The sequence below is a fragment of the Lemur catta genome, chromosome 6, assembly GCF_020740605.2.
Source record: "Lemur catta isolate mLemCat1 chromosome 6, mLemCat1.pri, whole genome shotgun sequence".
NCBI lineage: Eukaryota > Metazoa > Chordata > Mammalia > Primates > Lemuridae > Lemur > Lemur catta.
The window spans coordinates 37964432-37990175 of NC_059133.1; the positions used below are offsets into that span (position 1 = coordinate 37964432).

The following is a 25744-nucleotide window of genomic DNA, read 5'->3' on the forward strand; positions in this document are numbered from 1 at the left end:
CTGAACTCCTTTAGAATCTGTTTCCGCTGTCTTATATCTGTACTCTTTTTCTCTAATGATGTCTTATTTTGTTTTGTGCCTGTTATTTTTTTAAATGTGAGCTGTTCCTTTTCCTTAACATTTTATTTATAGTCATTCTTTAAGGTTTAAGATGAAGATAGGTTACTACAGAGAAGATTGGCATTTGCTTCTGCCAGGTGTTTGAGAGCATTATCAGTCAAAAATCATTCTTAATTAAATTATTAGCTTGAGGTTTTGTTTTTGGATCACCCAGGTAGTATGAATTCAAGCTACATTTTTTTGTGAGAATTGGATTGTGATACCAAATTCTCAAATATGATTTTGCTTTTCCCCTGTCCACTAGGTGCCAAGGTTTGAAACAGTTCATTTTCTTTGTAGACTCTGGGGAGAAGTGTGTATGCTAATAAGGGGCAAGTTTATTTCTAATATATCCTTACATTAAGTGCATGCACATGTGAGAATGTGTGTGCGTGCGTGTGTGTAATACAGGTCATGGGTTTTGTCTCTTACAAGGCCATGAAAACCAAAGCTCATAGTAACAGGGGTTAGCTTATGCCCTTGGGATAAAGGCTAGCTGTAGACTCTGCTCAACTCTCTGGATCCCTGCCTTCATTTAGTCTTTTGACTTAATAATATCTTATCTTATTGTCAATTAATCAATATATTTAAGAAGATGAAAAGAAATATTTTTTCAAGGACTTCTGTTTTTAGTGTGACCAGTGACTGAGGTACCTAGTCCAGAAACAGAAGCCTATATTCTTCTTTATACTTAGTTTATTATCCAAATTTTCCTCAAGGGATATAAGACAAATAATACTAAACAGAAATACTTAAAATCAATATGCAAATATTTTTCATGCAAATCTGTAGATTTTATAAATCAACTACTTTTTGATATAAATTTTATGTGGAAGTTTATCAAATATCTGGTCAACTAGTCTGCAGATGTGTATTATTTTATTTTATTAAATAGATGCTTAAATATTATTGTTCCATAGTACATTTAGCCTTTGAACCACTAATTTGTTGGCTCAAATTCTCTTTAGATGATTTGAAAAATTATGCTATTTAACAATCTTAAAAATCTCTGATTCACAACAAATATTTTTGTTTTATTCTTGTTTCACATCAGTAGCTGCAGGTCAGCTTGCTGCAGTGCTGTCCACGGTGAGGGTCAGTCTCAGGTCTGCTCTATAAATTTTCTAATTCTGAGATTTTATCTGGAACATATCTTTCTCCTGGCAGGCAGCATAAGACAAAGATTGACCTGAATGTTGCACTCAAATTTAAAACTTCTGGTTTAATTTAGCATTTAACATCTGCTTACAACCCGCTAAAAGTCGTCATATGATCAACAAGAATAGTACAATCTATCAGTCTTCAAAGCAATTTTGAATACCTTATTTATGCTTGAGGTTAATCTTAATCTAAATTTTCTTCCAGAAAATGAGGATTTTAGACTAAAATCCTGATTAGCAATCTTTAGCAACATAGTGTCTAACTGGATAAGCTAAAGGGAAAGAAAAAAAAAAACCTACCTCAAGCCACATCTCTGTCATTCCAGGTCAGGGTTGAAATAAATTCTGTGGGAAAGATTACCGTGCTTGTTAGTGCTTAAACTAATTTGGCAAAAAGAACTTCTTATTCTTAGAAATGTAAAATTAATTAAGCAGGAAGCAAGAGAGAGAATTCTTATTGGAGTTAAAATTGTATAGTTGTAAGAAAAAATTTTATTTTAAAATGTCATTCTTAAGATCATTTTAAGAGAAGCAAACTTGCAGGGTATCTCTTAACATAGCAAATAGGAGTTATTGAATTTTTTTCAGTTACAGTGCAGGATTGCATACTACAGTTTCTGTTTACGTTGTCATCACATTGAAAATGATAGATTGAATGATCATTTCCTGGAATCAGAGAATACTACATTCAAAAGGATCTGAAAAGCAGATTTTTCAGCTGCAGTGTATTGATATGTTACTGTGTTACAATCAGTTGTGAAGTATGTCAGAATCATTAGTTATGCCTGACAAGTAACTATTACTAGCAATATTTAAAGTATAGAAGATTGTGAAAGCCATACTTACACTTGTTTTCCAATAGTATCTTCTTTTACTTTGCATTCTTTTTTTTTTTTGAGTGGAGCTGAAAGGAGTTAAAGCTAGTCTATCAAGAATTTGCATGATTCTGGGTAAACCATGGCTATTTGTTTCAAATGTGAATGTTATCCACTGGGAAAAAAGTTGAATATCATCCCTTAAAAGAGTATGTAGTCCAACTCCCTACTTTTATCAGAACTTGAAATACAGAGAGTAATTTATCTAGTCACACATCTAATTAGCTAATTCTGTAATCTAGGCCTACTTGCTTCCAGTACATTGCTTTCCACTACAACAAATGAACACATTTTCAAAAGCCAATGTAAGAAATTGGGGCTGAGACAGGAGAGGATTAGGCAAGACAATTTGCCTACTTAAAAACATCAGGGAAACAGAGTCCAGATGGTATATTTTGCATGTTGTCTATGCTCTAGTAACATTCTTTTTCAAATCTATTTGATTATAACTCATGGTAAGAAATGCAGTTTAAATCACAACATAGGACACACTCTCATCTTCCCCCATATCTGAAACAAAAAGTTTCAGAAAGCAATTTTTGCCCTTACTCGTTATTATGCACTCTGATCTTTTATATTGTAATCCATCCTAGCCTATTTCATTAAAAAATAAAATTGATTTTTGAGTCAGTTTGAAAAATACTGCTCTAGAAAACAGGTGACAGGTTTCAGTATGTTGAAAAACTCTGAAGTTACTAGCTTTGCTGAAAACAGTGTCATTCACAGAATAAACTTCCCTCATGTCTATCTGAACTGTGAGTACAGTCTCTCAGACTTCAGAACAGAGCCTGACAGAATCTCTTCCTCATTGGAATGTCAGTTTATTACAATATCTCAGAGATTCTAAGAATTGTTTCCCAAATGTTAACATCTTTGAATTCAAGATATGTCTTAAATGTCTCTTAAAGATTGTGGTAAGGCATAGTTTAATTGGCAGGTTTTTTCCTTTCTTGGGTAACATAAAATAATGGTGAGTCTTAAAGAGTTATGATTTTTTGGAGCTGCTGTGAAATATATTAAGGTTTATATACACTGAACTCTATGGCTTATTCATTTCAACGGATCCACCTGACCACAATGCCTTCTGAATTCTTGTCAAGAAAATGTAATGAGATGAGAATTGCTTAAGATAAAAAAAATCCTTAGTCTGGGGCTAGAAGAGAAAATGAGTTGTGACCTGAATTTAAGTATTACAGAAAGTTTTCATTTGCCTTCATTGTTATCAGGATTTGAGTATCATCTTTCTGCTCTTCTACCTCTCTTATTCCTGTATTGTTACTTTCTTTTGGTGGTTAGCATTTTACCCTTTCCAGATTTCGTTGGATTATGCTTAAAAAGGAAAACAAAAGGCTAAGTCCAGAGTTGAAAAAAAATTCAATAATTAGACTTCATTTTAAAAACGGAACGTCACGGACTGGGTTTTAAATGGAGGGAAAGAAACAAAAAAAGGAAAGAACTGCCAAATTCCTGTGTATCCGTTTCAACTGACACCAACCTAACACACTGTATAACTTAATGACTGTAAAACTGGCACGAAGGATCCTTAACATAATTAGAAACAAAAATAAGTTTGCTAGGCTATTTTCATCCCAGCGTGGCTGAAATACACATTTCCCCCAAAATAACCTCTAATGAGAAAAACAGTCAATTAAACGTCACAGTTAATGTGCTACTAGAAATAAGAACAAGTAGTTACTGAATGCTTTTCAAGCCAGACGTACACTACGATGCCTTTTGTTCCCCTTTGTTTGGCTAAAACTTTCACCAAGCCCAAGGCTGGGGGGGCAAGTCTCGCGTTCGGGTCTCGGAGGCGGGGTCCACACTGAGCCCCAACCCGGGGCTCCACCGTGCGGTCTCAGGTCAGACAGCGCCGGGCACGCCGGTTCAGACCAGGCCTGGCGGGTCAACAGGCGCGCGGCCGACCGCGGTGGGGCCGCACGCCGAGGCCCGCCTTGGGCGTGCGGAGGCGACTCGGCGGCGATAACACCCCGGCTGAACGAGGTGTAGACAGTAGCGCCCCCACTTTTCGCGCCAGCTCCCCAGGGGAAGCCAGCCGGCCGCCTCCTCGGAGCGCCGTCACGTGACGGGAAGAGGGTGTGGCCGAGGCCCGCGAGCCAGGGGGCGGGGCCGGGAGGGGGAGGGCGCTAGAATGTGAAGGATCGTGGCGCCTCTGGGTGCCCAGAAAGGCGGCGACGCGGCCGATGACAACATTAGGCCGCGACGAACGCCGGGCTGGGCGGCGGTGGTAGCGGCAGCCCAGGCGGCTGTAGCGTTAGCTTGAGCAGCGGCAGTAGCCGCCGCCGACAGCAGGCAGGCCGGGGGAAGGTGGGAGCCGGCTCTGGCCGGTGGACAGCGGAGCCGGAGTTCCCGCCCCGCTCGCGGGCCGAGCCGGCCGCGCCTCCGCTGCAGCTAGACAGCGCCCTCGGGCTGGGCTCGCGCCCCGGCTGCCCCCGACGACAGCGGCCGAGGGAAGTTGGGGTCCGACCCGACGCGTGCAGGGCCCCGGACCTCGACGCCGCTCCGACTCCTGAGGAACCGGCTCCCTGCGTCCCGCCTTTCTGGGGGCTCCGCACCGGTGAGTGGCGCGCCGTTCCCTGAGTTGGGGGGCGGCGGGTCCGCACCCCTCGGGGAGACTGCGCCCCTCATCCCCACGTTCTGAGCTCGGGCTGTCGGGAACCCCTAGCCACTCCGCGCGGAGGAGTTCCTCTTTGGCTCCTTTGTCCCTTTTTGGAGCTGGGGATTGGAAAGGCTGGCGGGGGTGGTGTTTGGGGCCCACAGTGGGTGCAGTCTGCAGCCGTACAAAGCGGCGGCCGGGGAACCCGGGTGGGAGGCGGTTGGAGCATTGCGACCGCCTGAGTGTCTGCTCCTCCCGAAGTTTGGCAGGGCGGACGGCAGGATTTCGCCGGAAGCCCCCGCGCCCGGGAGTGCTGGCGCTCTGTCGCTCGGTGCGGTTGAGGCGAGGCTCCAGTTTTCCTGTGACAGCCCCAGAGGCTGTGCCGCGCGCCGCAGACCGCACCCGCCCTTGCAGAGCCCGGCGACACGGTGGTGTTCCTCTAAACCTCGGTTCCCAGGGCCTTCTTGTAACGTAGGAGGAAAGGCGAAGCCTTTGCTGTGCTTTTAAATTTAATATTTGTTTGTAAGCCCTCTTCTCCAGAGTGAAATCAGGTTCCAAGGAGCTTCACTTGGAGCGTGCTTTTGGTTCCATTGAGCCACCCACTCATGACCCGCCGAGGCGAAGCAACAGTATGTGCAGATTTTCCATTCACAAAAGTCATTTAGCACTCTTCTTTATGAGAAACATCTGCGTTGCGGAAATAGCCTAATTTCATTTTATCTAAATGCTTTCTGAAATAATAGGTAACTTGGGCTCCTGCTTAAACACAAAGATAAACTTACCTAACGGATGATATAAGCATATATGCTTTAAATAAATAATGTAATGAAGTTTTTGCCTTTCTGCTGCTGGAATACTTAGATGACGTCTGAGTGGTATTAGAATGCCTTGTGTATGGCAGTTTTTTAAATTAACTTCAACTGAAATTTAGCCCCTAAGTTAGTGCCACTTTAGTGAGGTCTTTTCAAATAATCATTTAAAACAGTTTTTTGCCTTTTCGTATCCAGAAAGAGCAAGGAATTGTGGAAGAACGTGGGTGAATTGCTTGTTAGATTTTCTCCATTCTTAATGGGGTTTCATCTAAACTTGATTATGTTGAAATTCTATGATCCGTTTCTGTGCTTGCTAGAACCTATATTAAGATCATGCTAGTTTTATAAAACACGTTGGAGAAGGAACAGTTAGGCCATACAATTTAAAATGTCCTCTATAGAAGTACAACTAATTCAAATATTTGTTACTCCTTTTTTTCGTAGCAACTATGTGTGGAATGACTAAGGTATGCCTGTTGAAAGTCCTGGAAAAGGGAACAGATGAAACATAAGAGCTACCTTTTAGGTCTTTAATTATGGAGATTAAGTTGTTGCGGTCAAATTCCATGTGAACCGTTTGAGCCACAATGCCTTGTACGCAGGTGCTTAGAAATGCCTGTTTAATTAAAAACGGTCATGGTTTATTTCTCTTTCATTGAAAAATGATCTGTGGAAAGATGCTGCTATTTTTTTCAAGTAGAATATTATTGAATTTTAGAGGCAATCATACATATTTCTTACAACATGTTCATAGTACTTACACATTTGGCAATATTTAGTTTCTTGGTTCATTTTAAAATTGAGAGCCTTAAAAGAAATATACTTTGGGGATAAATATACAATTCTGTGTAAATGAAGTTATATTTTAGTTTGCTTTAAAAAATTATGAAGTTATAAATTTATAAACTATGCATTTTCAAAAGGATCTTTCTTTGGAAAGGATGAATTGCAGGATTTTAACCAGTGGTATATTTTAACTTGGTTTAGTTTATAAATAATCATCCAAGAGCAGGTTACTTGAATTGAAACATTAAAGACAAACAATTGATAAGTACTTAGATGTAGTTTTTAAATATTATTTTGGAAAACCTTTATCTTAATACCTTTAGTATGTTTTAATATTTATAGTATAATAAACAAAATTGAAAACGTAGCAATGATCTTGGAGCATTAGGTGATTCAAAAGTAGAAGAAATAGGTCTTACTTTAGTCTTATGAGTATGACCTACAAATAAGACAAATACAACTTGAATAAAAAAGTCTCTGAGAAATATACTTTTAATGAAGGTGGCTAGGTGTAAAGCAATCAGTAGAGGTGCATGATGGGAGCAATTATAGTATAGTTTCCTTGTGCATAGGGCACAGAAAAAGATGTCTGGACCAATGTGTGCAGATTTCATGTCAGTATGTGGGAAACCTCTAAGAGATTTCAGATCTGTCCTTTCTCATTTATTCTCTCCCCACACATACCCTCACAGAGGCATGAAGTTGAAGGTCTCATCTGGAAGGCATAGTAGAAGGGATTTTTTCCCCTGACAAATGTTGTTAAGGTTGCACGGGAGAGAGCTTTCTTTAGAGATCTTGTAGGGAAAAAATCCTTGTCCTGGAACATTGTACTCTTATACTCCATGTTGTTTTTACCTTTGTTAAAGTTCCAGACAATGTAAACTCTCCATGATAGCAAGGACCTTATCTATTTTGCTCACCATTGAATCTACAATTCCTCAATAGTTATTGAATGAAAAAATGTAGTTCCAGATACATTACTGGAGAACAAAAGGAGTATGTGATAATGTATTCTAAACTAGATACAGGCAGTGAGGTAATGAAGGATTTTAGCTTGGGAGGAGGGGAACAGGTCATTTAATCTGAGAAATTTTCTTAGAGGAGGTGATTCTTGATTGAGGTCTTGGTGTAGGCTGTGTATCTGAAGGTAAGCTGGTGTCTGTGGGGTAGACAGTATGAACCAAAGCGTTTAAGTTAGACTGAGTAAATTATGTAAGATTAAGCAAAGTGAGTCTTTCTTATAACGAATAATTTTTCTTTTCCCATCACACTGTTGCCTCTCCCAGATAAAAAGATTAGAACACCTTTTAAGAGCTAAGATTTAGAGTACTTGAATTTTGAAAGTATAATGATACAATGCCAGCAAAGAGCATTGAACTCCAGGGGTCAGAAAATTTCAGTTGGGGTTTTAACTTCATCTTCTTCAAGCAGTATGTCCATGGGCAAATCACTGGCCCTTAGTTTTCTGATTTGTAAAATGAGGATGATAATCCTTACCCCATATGGTTGTTGGGAGAATGAAATTATATAATGTATGTGAAAGTAGCTACCTCAATATCTAACACATAGGAGGACTTCAACAAATAAAAAATTATTTAAAACAATTCTTTTGTCCCTAGATTTCTAAAAAATATTTTGGTTCATTTATCAGGAACTCTAATATTTACCTGACCCACTTAACTGACCCATAGTATTACTTTTGAATTTATCAGAATCAAAAGTTTAGATGGGTACTTTTCTTTCGGTATAATGAGGCTTAATTGTATTACTTCTTAATGTTACAGACCACAAAGAATGCTAGATGCCTCAAATTTTTAAAGCTTTAATTAAGGGATATGTGTTGCTGAAAATCTGATCCTTTAGGTTTTCTTCTCTACAGAATTTGTTTTTGAAGAAATTGTCTTTGTCTGTCATGCCATTTATCTATCCATTGTTATGAAGAAATAAGAGGTTTTGCAGTTAAAAAATTTATCAAGAAATCTTCTGTATGTTTTTAGTGATATCACTATAAACCATGAAAATCCCTACCTTCTGAATCTTTTTAGAGAATTCAGTATTTTTTGAGCAGACTTCTACATCATTTTTTATCTAAGCTTTTTGCTCCAGTAGATATTTGTTCTTTTATGAATCTCAAAATTTCATTATACTTATACTTTGTGAACTCGTTGTAGTGTTTGTGATCTGTGGAGCAGTCTGTTCTTTGTATAATATTTGCAAGGGAATTTTATTATAAAAAGACTAAGAAGAATCTTGTCTTCGAATGGTAAAGAAGCCAGTTACCCACCAACTTTCATATTCACAAAGAACTTAAAGAGGAAATGGTTTTAGAACTTGAACTCTCTTTTCAGATAACAAAGAGAAGCTTTTTGATTTAAGGTTGTTATAAAAACTTGATAGATTCAGAGGGAGGTTGTTATAGCTCCTGAAGGTGTCTTAGTAGTAGTGGTTGATCATGATAATAATAGCTAATATGTGTTGTTTGCTAACTATATACCAGGTACTGTACTACTCAGAAGTACTTGACACATGTCTTCACATTTATGCTTCACAATGCCCCCCCCCCAATCAGGCTATTTTCTTTTTTTTTAACCTGAGACACTGACTACTATTAAATATAGTAGATGATGAAGCCAGGATTTGAACTAAACCTGAGTGACAGAGAGGGTAAGTAGTCAGTGGTGGAGCATACTAAAAGGATTTGAACTTGAGGTTTAACCTGACCTCTGGCTTCGGAGCCTGTCCTTTTAACCATTGTATTATACTGCCTTGTGTATTTTATTTGCACCTGCCCCTTATCTTGATGTTATGATCTTCCTGAGTCTGTTTTGATTGTGTGATTTGATTAAAAGTACACTTTACTTTGTAATAAGATGGAATATAGCTTCAGTTTTTTTCCATTTTACTTGTATTTGACTGACATCCTATTTGTAAATCTTAAAAATACTTGGAATATAGCAAATACCTGTTTTATTCTTCATTCAGTTGCCATTTTCTCACTGGGGAATTTCAGACTCACTGGAAATAAAAAAACATAGTAGACATAGTATTTTAAGCTGACTTGTTATTAAAATTAAAAAAAAAATAGGACTTATACAGAATTGGTGTGGATGGTTTTTATATAGTGATATTTGAGGGACCAAATCTATGTAATTAAAATCTATGCTATTGAAATGACCACTATTAAAGTAACTTGTTTTTTGGCTGCCAAATGCCTGCATATTAGCAGGAGTAGTTTATCAGATTTCATAGTTTCTGACAAAGGAGGCTCAAGCCCATGTGGAAATTATGGAATCTGTGTAGGTATATTTTCATGGAGTAGAAGTATATCTGGGGAGAGAGCAATTCAGTCTAAGTAGCATTACTTTTATTACTGGGCAAGAGGAATGAGGTTGGGTGCCTTGACAGGAGGGCACAGGTACATAGTTCAAGTGGAGAGTAGGGTGGAGGACTTCTGGAGACTAGCCTTGCATATTGTTGTGATTATAATAACATTTAAGATAACATGCTATATTTATATTTTATATATTTAATCTTATATTTAATATTATAAATGTTATTATAATATTTAAGATAACATTATAATAACATTTAAGATCAGCAATCCAGAAGTAAAGAAAAACAGTACTGTGTATCATAGTGGGGGGATTGTAATGATTCCTAGGCTGTTTTGCAAGATGTGGGTGCTTTACAAATATTCATTGGTAGCAATAGAAGGACTCTGTTATCACCTGTTATTCTAGAAATCTGGAGAGGTAGAATAGCGCAGTCTCTGGAGTCAGACTGCTTAAGTTTCGAGCTGGCATAGCCGCTTACTAGCTTATTGCCCTGTACCTGGACCTATGCTGACATAGGGTGGCCACAGGGGAAGAAAATGGTATATTCAGGCAAAGAGGGGGCCAGACAGAGATAGCACCTTGTGAGTTTCCCCATGGTTCTTATGCGGTATGAAGGAGATCTGGAAGTTCTCACATATGCCTAGTGAAGGAAATAGAAGTTAGCAGAATGAGAGCTAGCAAGCCTGTCGTGAGGCTATCATTGTGAGGGGAGGGACCATAAAGTAGATAGAGGTTATAGGAAGGGCATCTTTGGTAGATTGAGTTCATTGCCCAACAAAATTTGTGCTCCCTCTTGCTTGCTACTGTTTTTGCCAGGGGAATATGAGTGGTTGTCACTTCTTGGTTGAGGTGGCAGAAAAGTGGGTGTTCTTTCTCTGCTTTCTCTTTTCCAATCCAAGGGCCAGATGCAGAGGATGGGGCTTTCAAAGGTGGTAGAGCCATAGATTGGAAGGATCTAAAGTTCCTAAAATTACCATGTGGAAAGAAGCTGTGACCAAACAGGAACACTCACAATGAATGGACTGTAATTTTAATGAGAAATTTTAATTGGGTAAAGCTACTAAAATTTTGAGTTTATTTATTAAGCAGCTAGTGTTGCCTTAACTATAAGCCAGGGACTGAATTTAAGAGGTAGCTGAGACCTTTAGAATATCTGTACTAACAGGAGCTGAGGTAGGTGGGGTCAAGTTAGTAGAGCCACTGGATACTGTTCCAAGGTACATTTTAGCATGTGCCATATGACTCTGTGAGAGCCAATGGCCAAACCTGAGAGGCCAGTGAGGATCCTGAGGGCAGTCCTTGGGTCTATATTCAGCCTAATTTTATGCCCATGAAAACATTCTCTGTGGCTACTCAACATGAGGAATGAGGAACAGTAAGAACCTATGAAGTCTGAAGAGTTCCCTTAAAGCAGGGTTTCTCAGTTTGGCACTGTTGATATTTTGGGCTGGATAATTATTGCAAGTTCCTGCACATTGTGGAATGAATAGAAGCATCCCTGGCCTCTACCCCCTAGGTGCCAGTAGCACTTCCCCTAATTGTGACAATGAAAAATATCTCAAGACATTGCCAAATGTCCTCTGGGCAAGGTCACTCTCAGTAGAGAAACACTGCCTCAAAGATTGAAGGAAATTATTTTTAATGGAAAGAAACTATCATCTTTAACTGAAGGACTTTTTCCTCTGGTAGAGGATGGGTGGGGTTCATAGGAAAGGTTTGTTTATGTATATGCAGCAAAAGAAGCTATGTTTTTATAAAACATCATAGTTTCTTTTTTTATTATTATTATTATTTCAGCATATTATGGGGGTACCCTAGTTTCTATTGAATGTTGATTCATCCTTCTCTTTACCAACTTTAGACATTACCTGGGTTTTCAATTTTTTTCTTTTTTCTTCTCATTCTAAACAGGCAGCTATGCTTTTATTGCTTAGATAAAAACATGTTTTCCCCTGCGACTTCAGCTGTCATGTCCATAGATTGTCTCTGAATGATGAAAACCAATAGTGTCGCTATTATGACTATGTCACTATTATTTAATGCTGGGCCAGGTAGTATGCTTACATTATGATTCCTTTTCTATAGATCCTTTAGGCAGTCCCTGGGCCACAAGAAGAAAAATCTTGGTAATATGAAGGACCAATGGATTTTATTTTATTTATTTTGTCATTTCTGACCACTGAATTAAAAAAAAATTTGGCTGACCAAAATCTGACCATGGAATTAGAAAAAAAAATTGGGTAGATCTTCGTGTTTTTCTTGGTGTTTTTAATTGCCCCTTTTTTTGTTCTACATGCCTCTATCATAATCATAGTCTCCCCTACATCCTGCCTCTCCACATCCTAACTCTCTAGCATGCTACCTATTTTTCTGTGTTGTTTATTTGTCTGGAATTGTCTGGAACCCTGCCTCAGTTTGGACTGGTTGCCTTTTAGGTCTCTTCCTGTAACTTCCTTTCACTGTACTTTTGAATTGGATCCATTCTATTATAATATATATCTTCCCTTTTTTCTTGATCTACTCAATCTTTTTGGAGTATATCCTCAAGTAACTTCTTTAAAAAGTATATATGAAAGGCAAACTTTCTGAATTATTCTATGAACAAAAATGTTTTCATTCTGTTCTCAAGTTCAACTGATAGTTTGGCTGGGTGCAATATTGTTGGTTACAAATAATTTTCTTTTAAAACTCTGAAAGCATTGCTCCATTGTCTTGTGACATTCAGGGATGCTGATGAGAAGTCTTATGTCAGTCTGATTCACTGTTCTTTTAAGGTGATTTCTTCTTCTGTTTGAAAGCTTTTAGGATCTTCTTTGTTGTGTCTTCTGCTACAAACTCATAATGAGGCATATGGGTCATTTTTGTTTTGTTTTGAGTATTTATTTTAGGCACTAAATTGCCCTTACAGTCTGAATCAGATTCTTTTTCCAACTCTAGGAAATTCTCTTCTATTATGTTTTTGATAATTTCCTCCCTTCACCTTCTTACTTGCTCTTTAGTAGGCAGATGTTTTCTCTTTTGGATTATTCCTCTTTGTCTCATCTTTAGTTTCATATTTTGTGATTCTCTTTGCTCTGTATTTAGGACATTTTTTTCTCCTTTTATCTTTTGTCTGATTTTTCTGGGGTTGATCGACAAATTTTGTTCTTTTTGTCTTTTCCTACCATTGTTATGTTGTAATATCATCTTGAGTCTCAGAATGTGTAAAGTAGATTTTTAAGGGATATCTTTTGTCTTCTCATAAACTATTTCCCTTTCCCCTCTGGTCAGTTTCTATGTTTGTTTTAGTAATCATTCTTTTTTCATGCTTAGTTTTGTTTACGTTAATATACCTGGTAATTATTCTTGGTTGTCCATTCATGATTGAGAAAGAAGGAATGGGTCTCCCTGCTTCCCTGCCCCAGCCCCTTGGACTGTTTTCTCTATTAGGTTTTTCCTTTGACTAGGAATGCAGTACAGAGTAGAGTCTGTCCCTTGGCAGGCATTGTTTTAGGGTAAGAGGAGTGGAACTAGCTGCTAGGCTGTGGGCCTTTTAAATGCTGGATAAGAAGGGTTTACTCTGTGCCAGCATCCCCACTAGATATTCATTCACTTTCTTTAGAGAAAAGCTGACTTGTCTTTTTGCATGGGGGCAAATGTCAGTTGTTTTAGATATTCCTTGGAGATGGGGGACAAGAGATATAGTTGTCCCTTATACAGTCAGTCAAGTAATACTTCTATTTTTAGCCCTACTATTTATTTTCACCCTCCGCTGTACCATTTACAATCATGCTTTTCTGGGGGTCCTGTTAGACATATTGATTCCCATTCATCTGCATCACTACTAAAGGGTGTAAAGAGACAGTGGCTTTCTCTGCTTGTTTTATCTATCAATCTCACATATGCTTTCATCTTTCAGAAATATGTTGGATTTTCTCTCTATACCTATCCTCAGTCTTAATTTCTTTACTCTTACGGTTTTATTTCTTTCTGTATGAATTGTTTTTATTTCAATGGGGTATCTGGAGTAACCAAGGGAAAATTTATATTTAGTCCACTATCTCATATTAGAAGTCCTTTACTAGTTCTTTAAACAGAAGATACAGAACCTATGGAACTTATTTTGCTCCAATTTATCCATAGAAATTATGATGATCATGATACAGTGTTAAAATACAGTTATGTCCCATCACTAATAATTTTAATAGGTGTTTGTGTCTTTATGCCAGTTGGTCCTAAATCTTGAACTCTTTGAATTCTTATTTGCTTCTTAGTTTTTTCTCTTTCCTCTTTTGTTGTCATCTACTCCATTGGCACATGTCATTATGATTCTCTTGCCATTTCTGGTTTGCTACTTGAAAACTAAATGAGACCATTTAGAATTGTGCATAAAATAGTGATTTTGCTCCAGAGAATGGCATTTCAGCTTTAAGCACATGACCTGTCTGCCATTTTGATTATTCATAAGCCTTTACTTAAGTTCTATTTCTCAACTATATCCAGACAGGTGGGGTCTTATCATTCTTTTTCATTTACTCCTTTGCCTTAAGTGTGACAGCTACCTTGGTTCAGTAGTTGATATTTTTTCTCTATTATTAATTCTTTTTCTTCTCTACCATACATATTATCTTTGGTACTTTAAATGTTGAACTAACTTAGATTGCCTAGCGAGTTCATTGAAGGACTTAATTTTCATTTGGTCCTTTCAGTTTATACTCATAAAAATTTCCCAGCATTGTTTTAAACTTCTTTTTCACTTATTTTCTCTTTCCTTTTTCAGACTCCTTTTCATAATCTTCATGCTTCATGTTGATTGAGCTTAGAATAGTTTTGTAAATTAACCTGGGTAAATAAGTTTAAAAGTATCTGTTTCTTTTCCTTCTCTTCTATGATGTCCCTGCATTTGCCTTTTAATCTTGTTTAATTCTTCTCTTGTAAGACTTTGAAGTTAGTTCTTCTACAGCTGTGGTTTTGACTATTGGAATGTGTATCTTTTATAATTGGAGTTATAATTCTCCTGCAATCAGAAGTTTTACAATCCAGATTTTAAAAATGCTGACTACTTTGAAGTTGAAAATCCTGTCAGCAGTTCTGATTTGGAAGGTTTAAACCCCCAGACTTGGCCTGATTATATAAGGTATTATAAAACCTACATAGTAAATACTGTACTTCTTTGAATTTTAAAGTAGCTTAGAAAATAAATCGGCTCTTTCAGTTTTTCTAATTAATGTACAGGAAGTCAAAGTTGTAAATATTCCCTAATGTAGTGGACTGATTACTGATTATTTTATGAACTTTCTCGGTATTCTGTGAAACTCTTAGAACCCAGAAATTTTAGAATCCAGAGGTTGGATTAAATAGTAGTTGCATGTCTATTGCTTTACCTTTTGCATGTATTCTAAGCATTTTCCCTTTCAGATATCTGTTGTCATGATTAATTTTCCTTCTTGACTGAGTCCTTTATTGCTTCTATTATGTTTATAATTTTGATAATCTTTTCTCTGTTCCTGAAATTTTAAATAGAATTTTCAAACATCAAGCTATATACCTTAAATGCATACAATCTTTATATGTCAATTATATCTTTTCTTTTTTTTCCCCTGAGACAGGGGTCTTGCTCTGTAGCCTAGGCCGAAGTGCAGTGACACGATCATAGTTTACTGCAGCCTCGAATTCCTGGGCTCAGTGGATCCTCCCACCTCAGTTTCCTGAGTGGCTAGGACTACAGGTGTGCAATATCATGGCCAGCAAATTTAAAAAAAATTTTTTTTGCAGAGACTGGGTCTTGCTGTGTTGCCCAGGCTGGTCTTGAACTCCTGGCCCCAAGCAATCCTCCCACCTCAGTGTCCCAAAGTGCTAGGATTATAGGCATAAGCCACTGTTCCCAGCAATGATATCTTTTATTATTATTATTTTTATTTTTTTATCAGCTTTATTGAGATATAATTTAATGCGGTAAAGTCAATATCTTAATACTTGTAAAAAATAGAATCTTCAGCATACTTTGAATATTTTCAAAAGTTTGATTATTTGGGAAATTATGGCTCTTACTATTTTCCCAAGAATTTATGATTTTGTAGTAATTAAAAAGAAAATACCCTGTCATTATTGAGGATAATTCTTCTGTAAAAACAGAGATTCATTTAAGAGGTTGATAACTTATTTAGCATTTTAACTAGCAAGATCTTGTTTGTTTATTTTTTGGGGGCCTCTTCATAATTTACAATAGTATAATTAGCCTCCTCAGACTCATCAACTGAAGTTAATCATTGATACATTTTTGGGGCTATAAGATACATTTTTATTTTAAATAAATGCAGAAAATATAGTCATTTCTTGGTGTAAGCAGGGGCCGGGGTAGGGGGAGTTGAGATGGAGGGGTATTGGTTCCAGGACCCTTGTGTATACCAAAATCCACACATACTTAAGTCCTGCAGTGGAACCTGTGTACACAAAAAGATGGTCCTCATTATATGCAGGTTTCCTAGCTCATGAATAGTCTATTTTCGATCCTTGTTTGGTTGAAAAACATCCATGTACAAGTGGACTCACATTCAAATTCGTATTGTTTAATGGTCAACTGTATATGATTTTTAAAATATTCACTAAAATCTTTTTCATTGTCATGTTGATCAGAGTTTTCTTTTAGGAACAGGCTTTCAATATGTGAATTATCTCTATAGTTTCTTATTTTTTGGTAGTTATTCTTAATTCAAGCACTAAAAATTGTGTTGATTCTTATAGGTCTTTTTGAATTGGCACAAAGAAGTGTAATTAAGTGTCTTGGTTACTTACATTGTAAATTAGAGATGATGAGTACTTTGGTTGTGGTAATTTATACCTAGAATTCAAAAGCCGGAAGCATCTAGGCCAGAGTTAGGCACTCACAAACTCATTTTTCTTTTGTACCCAAGATAGAAAGCCATTCCTAATCTTTATCAAAATATGAAGAAATTGCTTTGGGGACTGAATACTAGTCATAAAATTTCTTGAGACTGTCTTGAATTAAATTTAGATCTTGCATTTCAAGCTGTGGTCTTTAATAATGAACATCAGTTTAAGTATGGGTATGAATTTTTACTTGTAGGAAACTGGATAACTCTTTTGGTTTACTATAACTAGTTACTGTGCTTAATAAATGAGAAACATATTTATTTTTTCTAGTATCTTAATTCAAAACAATGTTCATAATTTTTCTTAGAAAATAACTTTCAGGAAAACAGTAAAAATAGATGTAGAATCAGGGGAGTTTTAGCTATAATTTAATATTTCTAACTTTAAAAACAATGACATTTAATATATAATACTAAATTATTAATATATGTTTGCCAGTATCATATTTGCAAGCATTATCCTTAAGCGTCCTTGAGTTACTCTGAGACCCTCAGTCACAGGCTGGTGCAACCTACCATTACAAACATTAACTGATTTAGTAAACAGTAGCACTGGGAAAATAAGAAACCTGCCAGAAGTATTATCTTTCCTACTAAGTAATTGTGACCTTGGCAAACCACTTCTTCTGGGTCTTAGTAAAGTGGAAAATTGGGAACAGATGGCCTTTTAAAGTTCTTTTGAGGGTAGAGTCCTTGAAGATATTAGGGGCTAGAATTCCAATCAGGTAATATATTACTTAATATAATCCTTATAATAGCTCTGAAATAGATTATATTATTACCATTTCACAGATGGAATTATTCCTATTTTTACAGACTCCATGTTCAAGTAACATGCTCAGTCATGCAGCCACTAAGGGGCCAAACGAGAAGTTGAACCTTATTCTATTTCATTCTATAGCTATGTTCTTTTTTAGTATACCATATTGCCTCCCCAAGCCATGTTATTATTAGACTACCAGATTTTATTCTGAAAATTTGTTTCATTTCTTAATCTGTAGTTTATAATAAATATGATTTTGCATTATAGCATCTGTCACTCAGAAAAATCAGAAGTCAGATATCAGGCCTGTCTATGAGTTGTGCACAAAGTAGAAATATGACCAGTTTTTAAATTAATATACTAGAACTTATGTATCTAAGAGATGATCAGTGTGTTTAAAATTATCTTGAATTTATTTCAGTAATATCACCCTTGTTCAAAAAACACTTTTAGAACTATTCTTTTGACATTTCTTTAGTGTCTTTAACCTCATTCTTTTAACCTACATTGTATGGTTACATCTTTTAAGAATGGATTTGGTATTTGGAAAGAGCAAAAAGTCATTCTGAACCAAGTCTCATAACCTACAATGATAAATGCCATTTTCAGTTAAAAATAAGCAGTGACCAAAGGGATGAGATCTGTTTTTCTTGTGTCAGTTATAAGGTAGCTAAGAAAGAAAAGAAGAGTTCCAAAATTGTTTTGTGGCATAGCAACTTGGAATAGTCTCTGACTACTATGAATGGAGATCATCTTTGTTTATATATAAATTCTGCTATGTTAAAGTTGCTATACCCGTTTGCTAAACCTAAGTTTGTTATACCTGTTCTGTTTCCCACTTAGGTTTGTTGTATGCTGATTTAGCATTGTGCTGTAGAGAAAATGTTGAAAGAATTATTCTTTCCATTTTAAAGATGAACAGAATGTATAAAACAATGTTTGCAGAGGTTTGAATGATAATTTAATTCTTGGTTATAGTAATATGTATTATGTAATTTGTGGCTTAATTCTACCCCATCGGAGTGTACTCTTTGATGCAGGCTTATATTCTAAGTTAAATTTTTTGCAGAAATTATCATAGGTTGCATTATATATGACTGATAGCTTTTGGATATTAGTACTATACTTGGTGCAGATAATAAAAAAATAATATATATATCTTCTTGCAGAGGAACTTGTGATATAAAGATTTCATTTTATTTTTCGAAGGTATTATTTTTCTTGATTTAAACTCCCAGATGGTGGAGTTTAATGAAGTGCCCTCGTTTGTAACAAAGGGTACTAAAAAATGCCTCTAGCACCTTTTTAATAATCGTTTTTCCTTTTAACGTTCCAGAATAATTTAATGTCACAAGACCATTAACTCCCAGATTTGAGTATAAGTCACTATGCGAGGGGCTGAAAATTGATTAGGAGCTAGAACAGATGTGCTCTCTGTCCTCCTTGAGCATATGTGTGGGGGGAGGGAACAGACAGTAAACCACTAATTGCACAGTTCACTATGTAATCACTTTTGTGAAAAGTGCTCAGAGGAAGAAATATAGGGTGATACAAGAATTTGCTGACCTAGTGGGGGAGGGGAGCCAAAGACGGTGACGAGCTGAGGGAAAAAGGAATATTTCTGGCAGAACATCTTGTTTAAAGATCTTGGAACAGCAAGGAACTTGGCCTTTGCTAGGGACTGAAAAAGTCCACTGTGACTGGAGTGTTTAAAAAAAAAAAATGAGAGGGATAGCAATGTAATACTGGAGGCAGGGACGGGATCATGTGTGGCGCCTTAGAGCATGTTAAGAATTTTGATTTTTGTCTTAAGATCCCTTGGAGGCCGGGCGCGGTGGCTCACGCCTGTAATCCTAGCACTCTGGGAGGCCGAGGCGGGTAGATCGCTCGAGGTCAGGAGTTCGAGACCAGCCTGAGCAAGAGCGAGACCCCGTCTCTACTAAAAATAGAAAGAAATTATCTGGCCAACTAAAATATATATAGAAAAAATGAGCCGGGCATGGTGGCACATGCCTGTAGTCCCAGCTACTCAGGAGGCTGAGGCAGTAGGATCACTTAAGCCCAGGAGTTTGAGGTTGCTGTGAGCTAGGCTGACGCCACGGCACTCACTCTAGCCCGGGCAACACAGTGAGACTCTGTCTCAAAAAAAAAAAAAAAAGATCCCTTGGAAACCATTAGAGAATTTTAAACAATGGAGTGAAATGACCAGGTTTAGGATGGTCTCTGTGGATGCCGTGTGAAGAATGGTTTGGAGGGTGATGCGGGTAGATTCTGGGAGACAAGTTAGGTCATGTTGAAATTAAGGTATCACTGGCTCATCCAAAGGGGGAATCCTGTAGGCCAAAGGTTCTTCAACTGGGTGTCACCTGGGAACTTACTAGAAATGCAGATTTTTGGGCTCTACTGCAGACCTACAGAATCAGAAACTTTGGGGATGGTTCTCAGAAATCTGTTTTGGAACAAGCCCTCCAAATCTGCGGTCCCCAACCCCAGGCCGCAGATTGGTACCGATCTGTGGCCTGTTAGGGACCCGTCAGCAGAGCTCCGCCTCCCCGCCCCCCATCCGTGGAAAAATTGTCTTCCATGAAATTTAGGAACCAGGGCCACACGGCAGGAGGTGAGCGGCAGGCACAGCACCCTATCTCTGGCATCACTGCTGAGCTTCACCTCCCTCCCCAAACCCCCCAACTCCCTTGGGAAAACTGTCTTCCATGAAACCGGTCCCTCGTGCCAAAAAGGTTGGGGACCGCTGCTCCAGATGATACTTATGCATCCTAAAGTTTCTGAAACTGCTGTAGACCATTAGATACATGGTTTTTGAATGCAGGAGAAAGTTCTAGACTGGTTGAATAAAGAGTACCTGCATGAAGGTGGTAGTTGAGAGTGAGAGGAAGGGAAGCAGCTCTACTAGAAATGAAACCCTGAGACAAAGAGCAAGAGCTAGTGACAGAATTAAAAGATTAGTAAAAGCGTTAGAAGGACTAGAAGTTCAGGAGAGTCTTTGAAGGAGGGAGTGGCAAAGTAAGCATTAAATTTGGCGATGAATGATCTTATAGGGATGGACACCAGCTGTCAGTGGGTTGAGAAGGAAATTGGCACAGAAAGAGTGAAGAAAATATTTACTCATTTAAGATGTCTCTTGCTATTTGGACAGATATTTAATGTTCCAAAATTATGGGAAATAAAAGTGAATAACCTTGAGGTGCAGTACCAGCATAAGATTCTATTGAGAACTATATAATAAAATCTCATTTGTTGTACCTATAGATTCTGAAATGAATAGTTTACATAGAGTACTGAGCTCAAGTTCACCATTTTCTTTACTAGCTTGCAAGATGTCACAAGATAATCATAGTTAAACTTATGGAGGAATGGGGGTGGGGATGATGTTTAGCTGACCAAGAATGCTCTGTTTTTAACATGATTAAAACTACTTTAGCACTGTGCATTTATGTCTAAATAATTTTTAAATTACAGATACTTATTCATTACAAATACATTAATTCACTTGCTATTACTGTTATGTATCTGAAAGAAAATGTTTTTAAATTTATTTTATAATTCAGACTTTTACTTTTTTAAATTACTCTGTTAGAATAATTCTAACACGTTAAGGTTATGCTCTTCTTAAGGGAAGACCACATTTAATGTGAAGACAAATTAATTTCAGGATCAATCCCAATTATAAAGTATCGTCTTTGGGGGGGTGTGTGTATGAGAGAGAGAGAGAGACTTAAGCCATTTTGGGATGCATTTTCTTTTCTGGATGAAATATGTTTGCTTGTGTAAATTTTTTTTAAAGAAAAAATATGGTTATCATATATGTGATATATAATACATCAACATGTGCTCAATGTAAAATTCAACACTATAGAAACTCATAAAGTTAACTTCTGTTGCCACTACACTTTATGTCTGAAATAGCCCACTTGTTAGCAGTTTGGTGTTGTTATGCTAGATTTCTCTCTCTCTCTCTCCCTTTGTACATACACACATATAATTTTTTTAAAAACAGAAGTAGGATTATATTATATGGATTTGCAGTTTCCCATTAGCTCTAAAATGCTGTTTAGGAATGCTACGATTTGAAAGAACATTTTTTTGAATTTTATGTGGAAAGTGATGATCTCAATCTACCTGTGAACACTGAAAGAGATAAGTAAGCTCTTGCCATGTTAAAAACACAATGGTGATGGGGAAGAAGGATGTTAGAAACAAGGTTCAAAAGGATGGTTTCTTATTTAATATCGTACTCAGTAGGCATACCTGCTGCTTTTAAGATAATAATGACCTTAAATAAAAGCTTCCTTGAAGCTGATTGGTTCAAGTGATTCAGACCACTTTTTTTTTTTGCCTGGGGTGGGGGTGGGTGGGGGGTGGTTGGGATGTGGGTGGATCTGTGTTTGGTTGTATCCGTTGACTCCTTGTGGGAGATAAGACAAATGGGAATTATGGTCTGCTCAGCATTCTTTAAGGAATTGTGTGATCTTCTCCTTTGTCTTTTATTTTTCTAATATTTTCTTGTTACCTTTACCTATTTTTAAATTTCTCAGTACTTGTGCTTAAACACTTTTTAAAAAATTTACTTATTTTTTTCCTGATAATATTTTATTAAGGAGGAGACAAGTAAGTGTAAAGAGGAATAATTGAGAAAACTAATGACTCTTAACAGTGGTTTTTCCAGGCAGAGCTTTAATTTAAATTTACTTTTTTTAAATTGGTATTTGTGTGTATTTTTTTTCTATGTGTATAGCTGTTGGGTGGCATGAATCTAAGGCAGTTCCAAACATACTTCCTATCCTAAGCAAGAGATTCAGGATACTTTTTTTCCCCCTCCACTTATATAATAGCAGCTCTTATGGCTTCTCATTCCTTTCTTATTCCTTTAAATTTTGAACCCCATTCTCAAAGCTCTAATCTGAGTAATACAAATGTACCACCGGCAAATTTCCTACCTCTAAATAAAATAAGTTTACCTATAGTGCTAAAGTCTGTGCACTGTAGAGATTACTCTTATGTTGCCTGTGTCTCTTTAATCATTTTTTTTTTTTTTTTTGAGACAGAGTCTCGCTGTGTTGCCCGGGCTAGAGTGAGTGCCGTGGCGTCAGCCCAGCTCACAGCAACCTCAAACTCCTGGGCTTAAGCGATCCTACTGCCTCAGCCTCCCGAGTAGCTGGGACTACAGGCATGCGCCACCATGCCCGGCTAATTTTTTCTGTATATATATTTTAGTTGACCAGATAATTTCTTTATATTTTTAGTAGAGACGGGGTCTCGCTCTTGCTCAGGCTGGTCTCGAACTCCTGACCTCGAGCGATCCACCCTCCTCGGCCTCCCAGAGTGCTAGGATTACAGGCGTGAGCCACCACACCCGGCCCCTTTAATCATTCTTGATGGTGTTTGATTTAAAATATTTCATTCACGATTTCTCATTTTAAAAATAATGTTTAGCAGTATTGGACTCGTAAAATCTCCTTTCAACAAAAAATGAAACAAAAAACAGTTAGTAGCAGGTCTGAACTAATATTTTGCTTGCACCTGTAATCCTAGCACTCTGGGAGGCTGAGGCGGGTGGATCATTTGAACTCAGGAGTTCGAGACCAGCATGAGCAAGAGCGAGACCCCGTCTCTACTAAAAAAAAAATAAAAAGAAATTAGCTGGACAACTAAAAATATATAGAAAAAATTAGCTGGGCATAGTGGCGCATGCCTGTAGTCCCAGCTGCTTGGGAGGCTGAGGCAGGAGGATCGCTTGAGCCCAGGAGTTTGAGGTTGCTGTGAGCTAGGCTGACACCATGGCACTCTGGCCTGGGCAACAGAGTGTGACTTTGTCTCAAAAAAAAAAAAAAAAAACCCACAACGAACTTTTTTCCAATTCATGTTTCTTAAAATAGGAATAAGTATATATTTTTAGTGACTATATGGTAAATGCTTTAAAAATATTTTATAGGATAAAATACTGTCAGGAAAAGAAAATTTTAAAGGAATATCATTGGGGAGGGGTAAAAACCTGCTTATTGGGTACAGTGAACACTATTCAGGTGATGGGCACACTAAGAGCCTTGACTTAAGCATTAGAAAAGGTATTTATGTAACAAAAACATTTGTATCCCCTCAATATTTTGCAATAAAAAAATTTCAAAAGAAAAAAAGGAAAATCATTCATGATTCTGAACAATATAACAGATCAATAATTTTTTTTATGTGTTTGTAAATATTTCAGCAACTACATTGATATATAATATATAGGTCTAAGAAAGCAAAAGTAGATAAAGTCATGTTTTAGCCTCTACATTTTCTACTTTGAGCCAAGGCCTCTAACTGGGTATTGCTCTGATGTAGATGGAGCAAATAAAACCTTGCTTGTCAGCTCACTATCACTGTGTAACATCCTTTCTCAGTAAAGAGACTTAATAAATCCTGTAGCTTTGTTGTCCTCAGCATAGCTCCATTACTGCTACTTTGTTTAAAGGTCAGTATTATTGCCCTTTAATATTTCATTTCTCATTGTGAATCTCATTCTCTTTCCCTCATTGTACATTTCTGTACATCTCTCCCATTCCAAGAACTAAATTAGCTCAAGTTATTACTAGCCATCTTGGCTGTTTTTCCCAGAAATGAGACATTGAACACTTTTCTGTTTTGTATATATAATATAGAAAGGAATTAACTCTGTCCTATATGCAAAATCTTAATGAAGATTTAAGTTGGTTTCAACATCGTAAGTATGCTAACCCTACATTCTTACATTAAATGCTTTTTTTTTTTTTTAGACAAAGTCTTGCTCTGTTGCCTTGGCTAGAGTGCAGTGGCGTCATCATAGCTCATTGCAATCTCTAACTGCTGGGCTCAAACTATCCTCCTGCCTCAGCCTCCCTAGTACCTGGGACTACAGGTGTACACCGCCATGCCCATCTAATTTTTGTATTTTTTGTAGAGATGGGGTCTCACTATGTTACTCAGACTGGTCTTGAACTCCTGACCTCAAGCAATCCTCCTGCCTCAGCCTCCCAGAGTGCTAGGATTACAGGCATCAGCTACTGTGCCCGGTGCATTAAACACTCTCAAATGTAAAAACACTTTGAAATTATAAATGCCTAAGAACTCTGATCTTGGTCACACTGGTCTCTTAAAATACAATTTTAGCATTCTGATGACTTTTAAGTAGTATGCCATGAGATAATTCTTATAGCTGAATAATTATCTGGGGAGATTTTTTATATCTTGTTTTCCAAAATATCAGTCACTTACAGAATTGAGATTCTGATAAATGTACAGGCTTTCATAATTTCAGGAGCACAATGACAGCTGCACAGCAAGTCCATATGTTGCTTAGCTATAATTATGTTTTGATAATTTTTCTTTGGGGAAGAACTGTGGCTAACCTCCAAGAGACTGAAACTGATGATTGTAAGCGTTCACATTTTTTTGACAGAAAGATAGAACCTTTTCTTTTTCCCTGTTTTAAACAACTGAATATATTTATCATGTATCATAGCATCCACTGGATGAAGTTGCGATTCTGGATCCTACTGTAAAATTTAAATGAATATTTGCGTCAGATGGGAAGATTACCCTGTTTGTTTTTTTTTGTTACTCCCATATATGGACTTGCTGCCATAGGCATGCTAATTTTGCCATCTCCTACACACGACTGACTTGTTCCTTTCCACCTCCGTTCTTCTGCATGCACATTACCATTCCCTCCACCTGCAGTACTCTCCTTCCTTTTCATCCATTTCCTTTTCTGCTTTCAAAACAGTATCTAAAATTATTTCCTCTAGAAATTCTTTCATGATTTATTCTGTCTAATTGTTACTTGTTTTCTTTGGTTTACCTTAACACTTAACATGGATAGTCACATATTCAACTAATAAGAGTTGTGTTGCTGTGATTTACCAGCATACATGTAGTGTTAAAATTAACTATCCCATCTATTTTTCTCAGCTATCCTGTCAATTATTCCCATTTTACAGATGAAATTAAATAAATTCCCTCAGTTATACTCTTAGTTTTAGCTGTGCTAGAATTTATACCTTTTAAAAATTTCTAAACACATCTCTTCTTGCAGTGTCATTCTGCCTTTATTTCTGTAGTCTTTCCTGCTTTCCAGCACTCAGCCCACCAATAGCACTTAAAAAACACACACAAAAACCCTTAAACTACTTTATTCAGGTATAATTTACACCTGAATAAAATGCACCCATTGTAAGTGTATAGTTTGATGCATTTTTGACAAATATATATCTGTAGCTATGACCACAATTTATGTACAGAACATTTCCATCAGTCCACCAAATTCCCTTGTTGGCCCTTTGTAGTTAATCTCTCCTTTTCCCTGCTCTCTCCCAGATAACTGATTTGGGTTCTGTCACTATAGATTGTTTTGTCTGTTCTAGAATTTCATATAAATAGAATCATAGAGTAT

General features: G+C 37.2%; 1 protein-coding gene and 1 long non-coding RNA gene across 4 annotated transcripts in view; one reads left to right on the forward strand and one right to left on the reverse strand.

The window, feature by feature from the left end:
• Nucleotides 1-1003: 1003 nt before the first annotated feature.
• On the reverse strand, nt 1004-4108 carry LOC123640646. Its single transcript, XR_006736007.1, has 4 exons — nt 3856-4108; nt 2106-2249; nt 1560-1604; nt 1004-1259 (listed from the first exon to the last, which is right to left on the reverse strand). It is a non-coding gene; the product is annotated as an uncharacterized LOC123640646 (long non-coding RNA).
• A 230-nt stretch (nt 4109-4338) lies between these two features.
• Nucleotides 4339-25744, forward strand: part of OSBPL8 (oxysterol binding protein like 8) — a 148320-nt gene continuing 126914 nt past the window's right edge. For all 3 annotated transcript variants that reach the window (XM_045553330.1, XM_045553331.1, XM_045553332.1), the window contains exon 1: nt 4339-4709. The gene's annotated coding sequence lies outside the window, so the exon portion shown is untranslated. The remainder of the gene's footprint in view (nt 4710-25744) is intronic.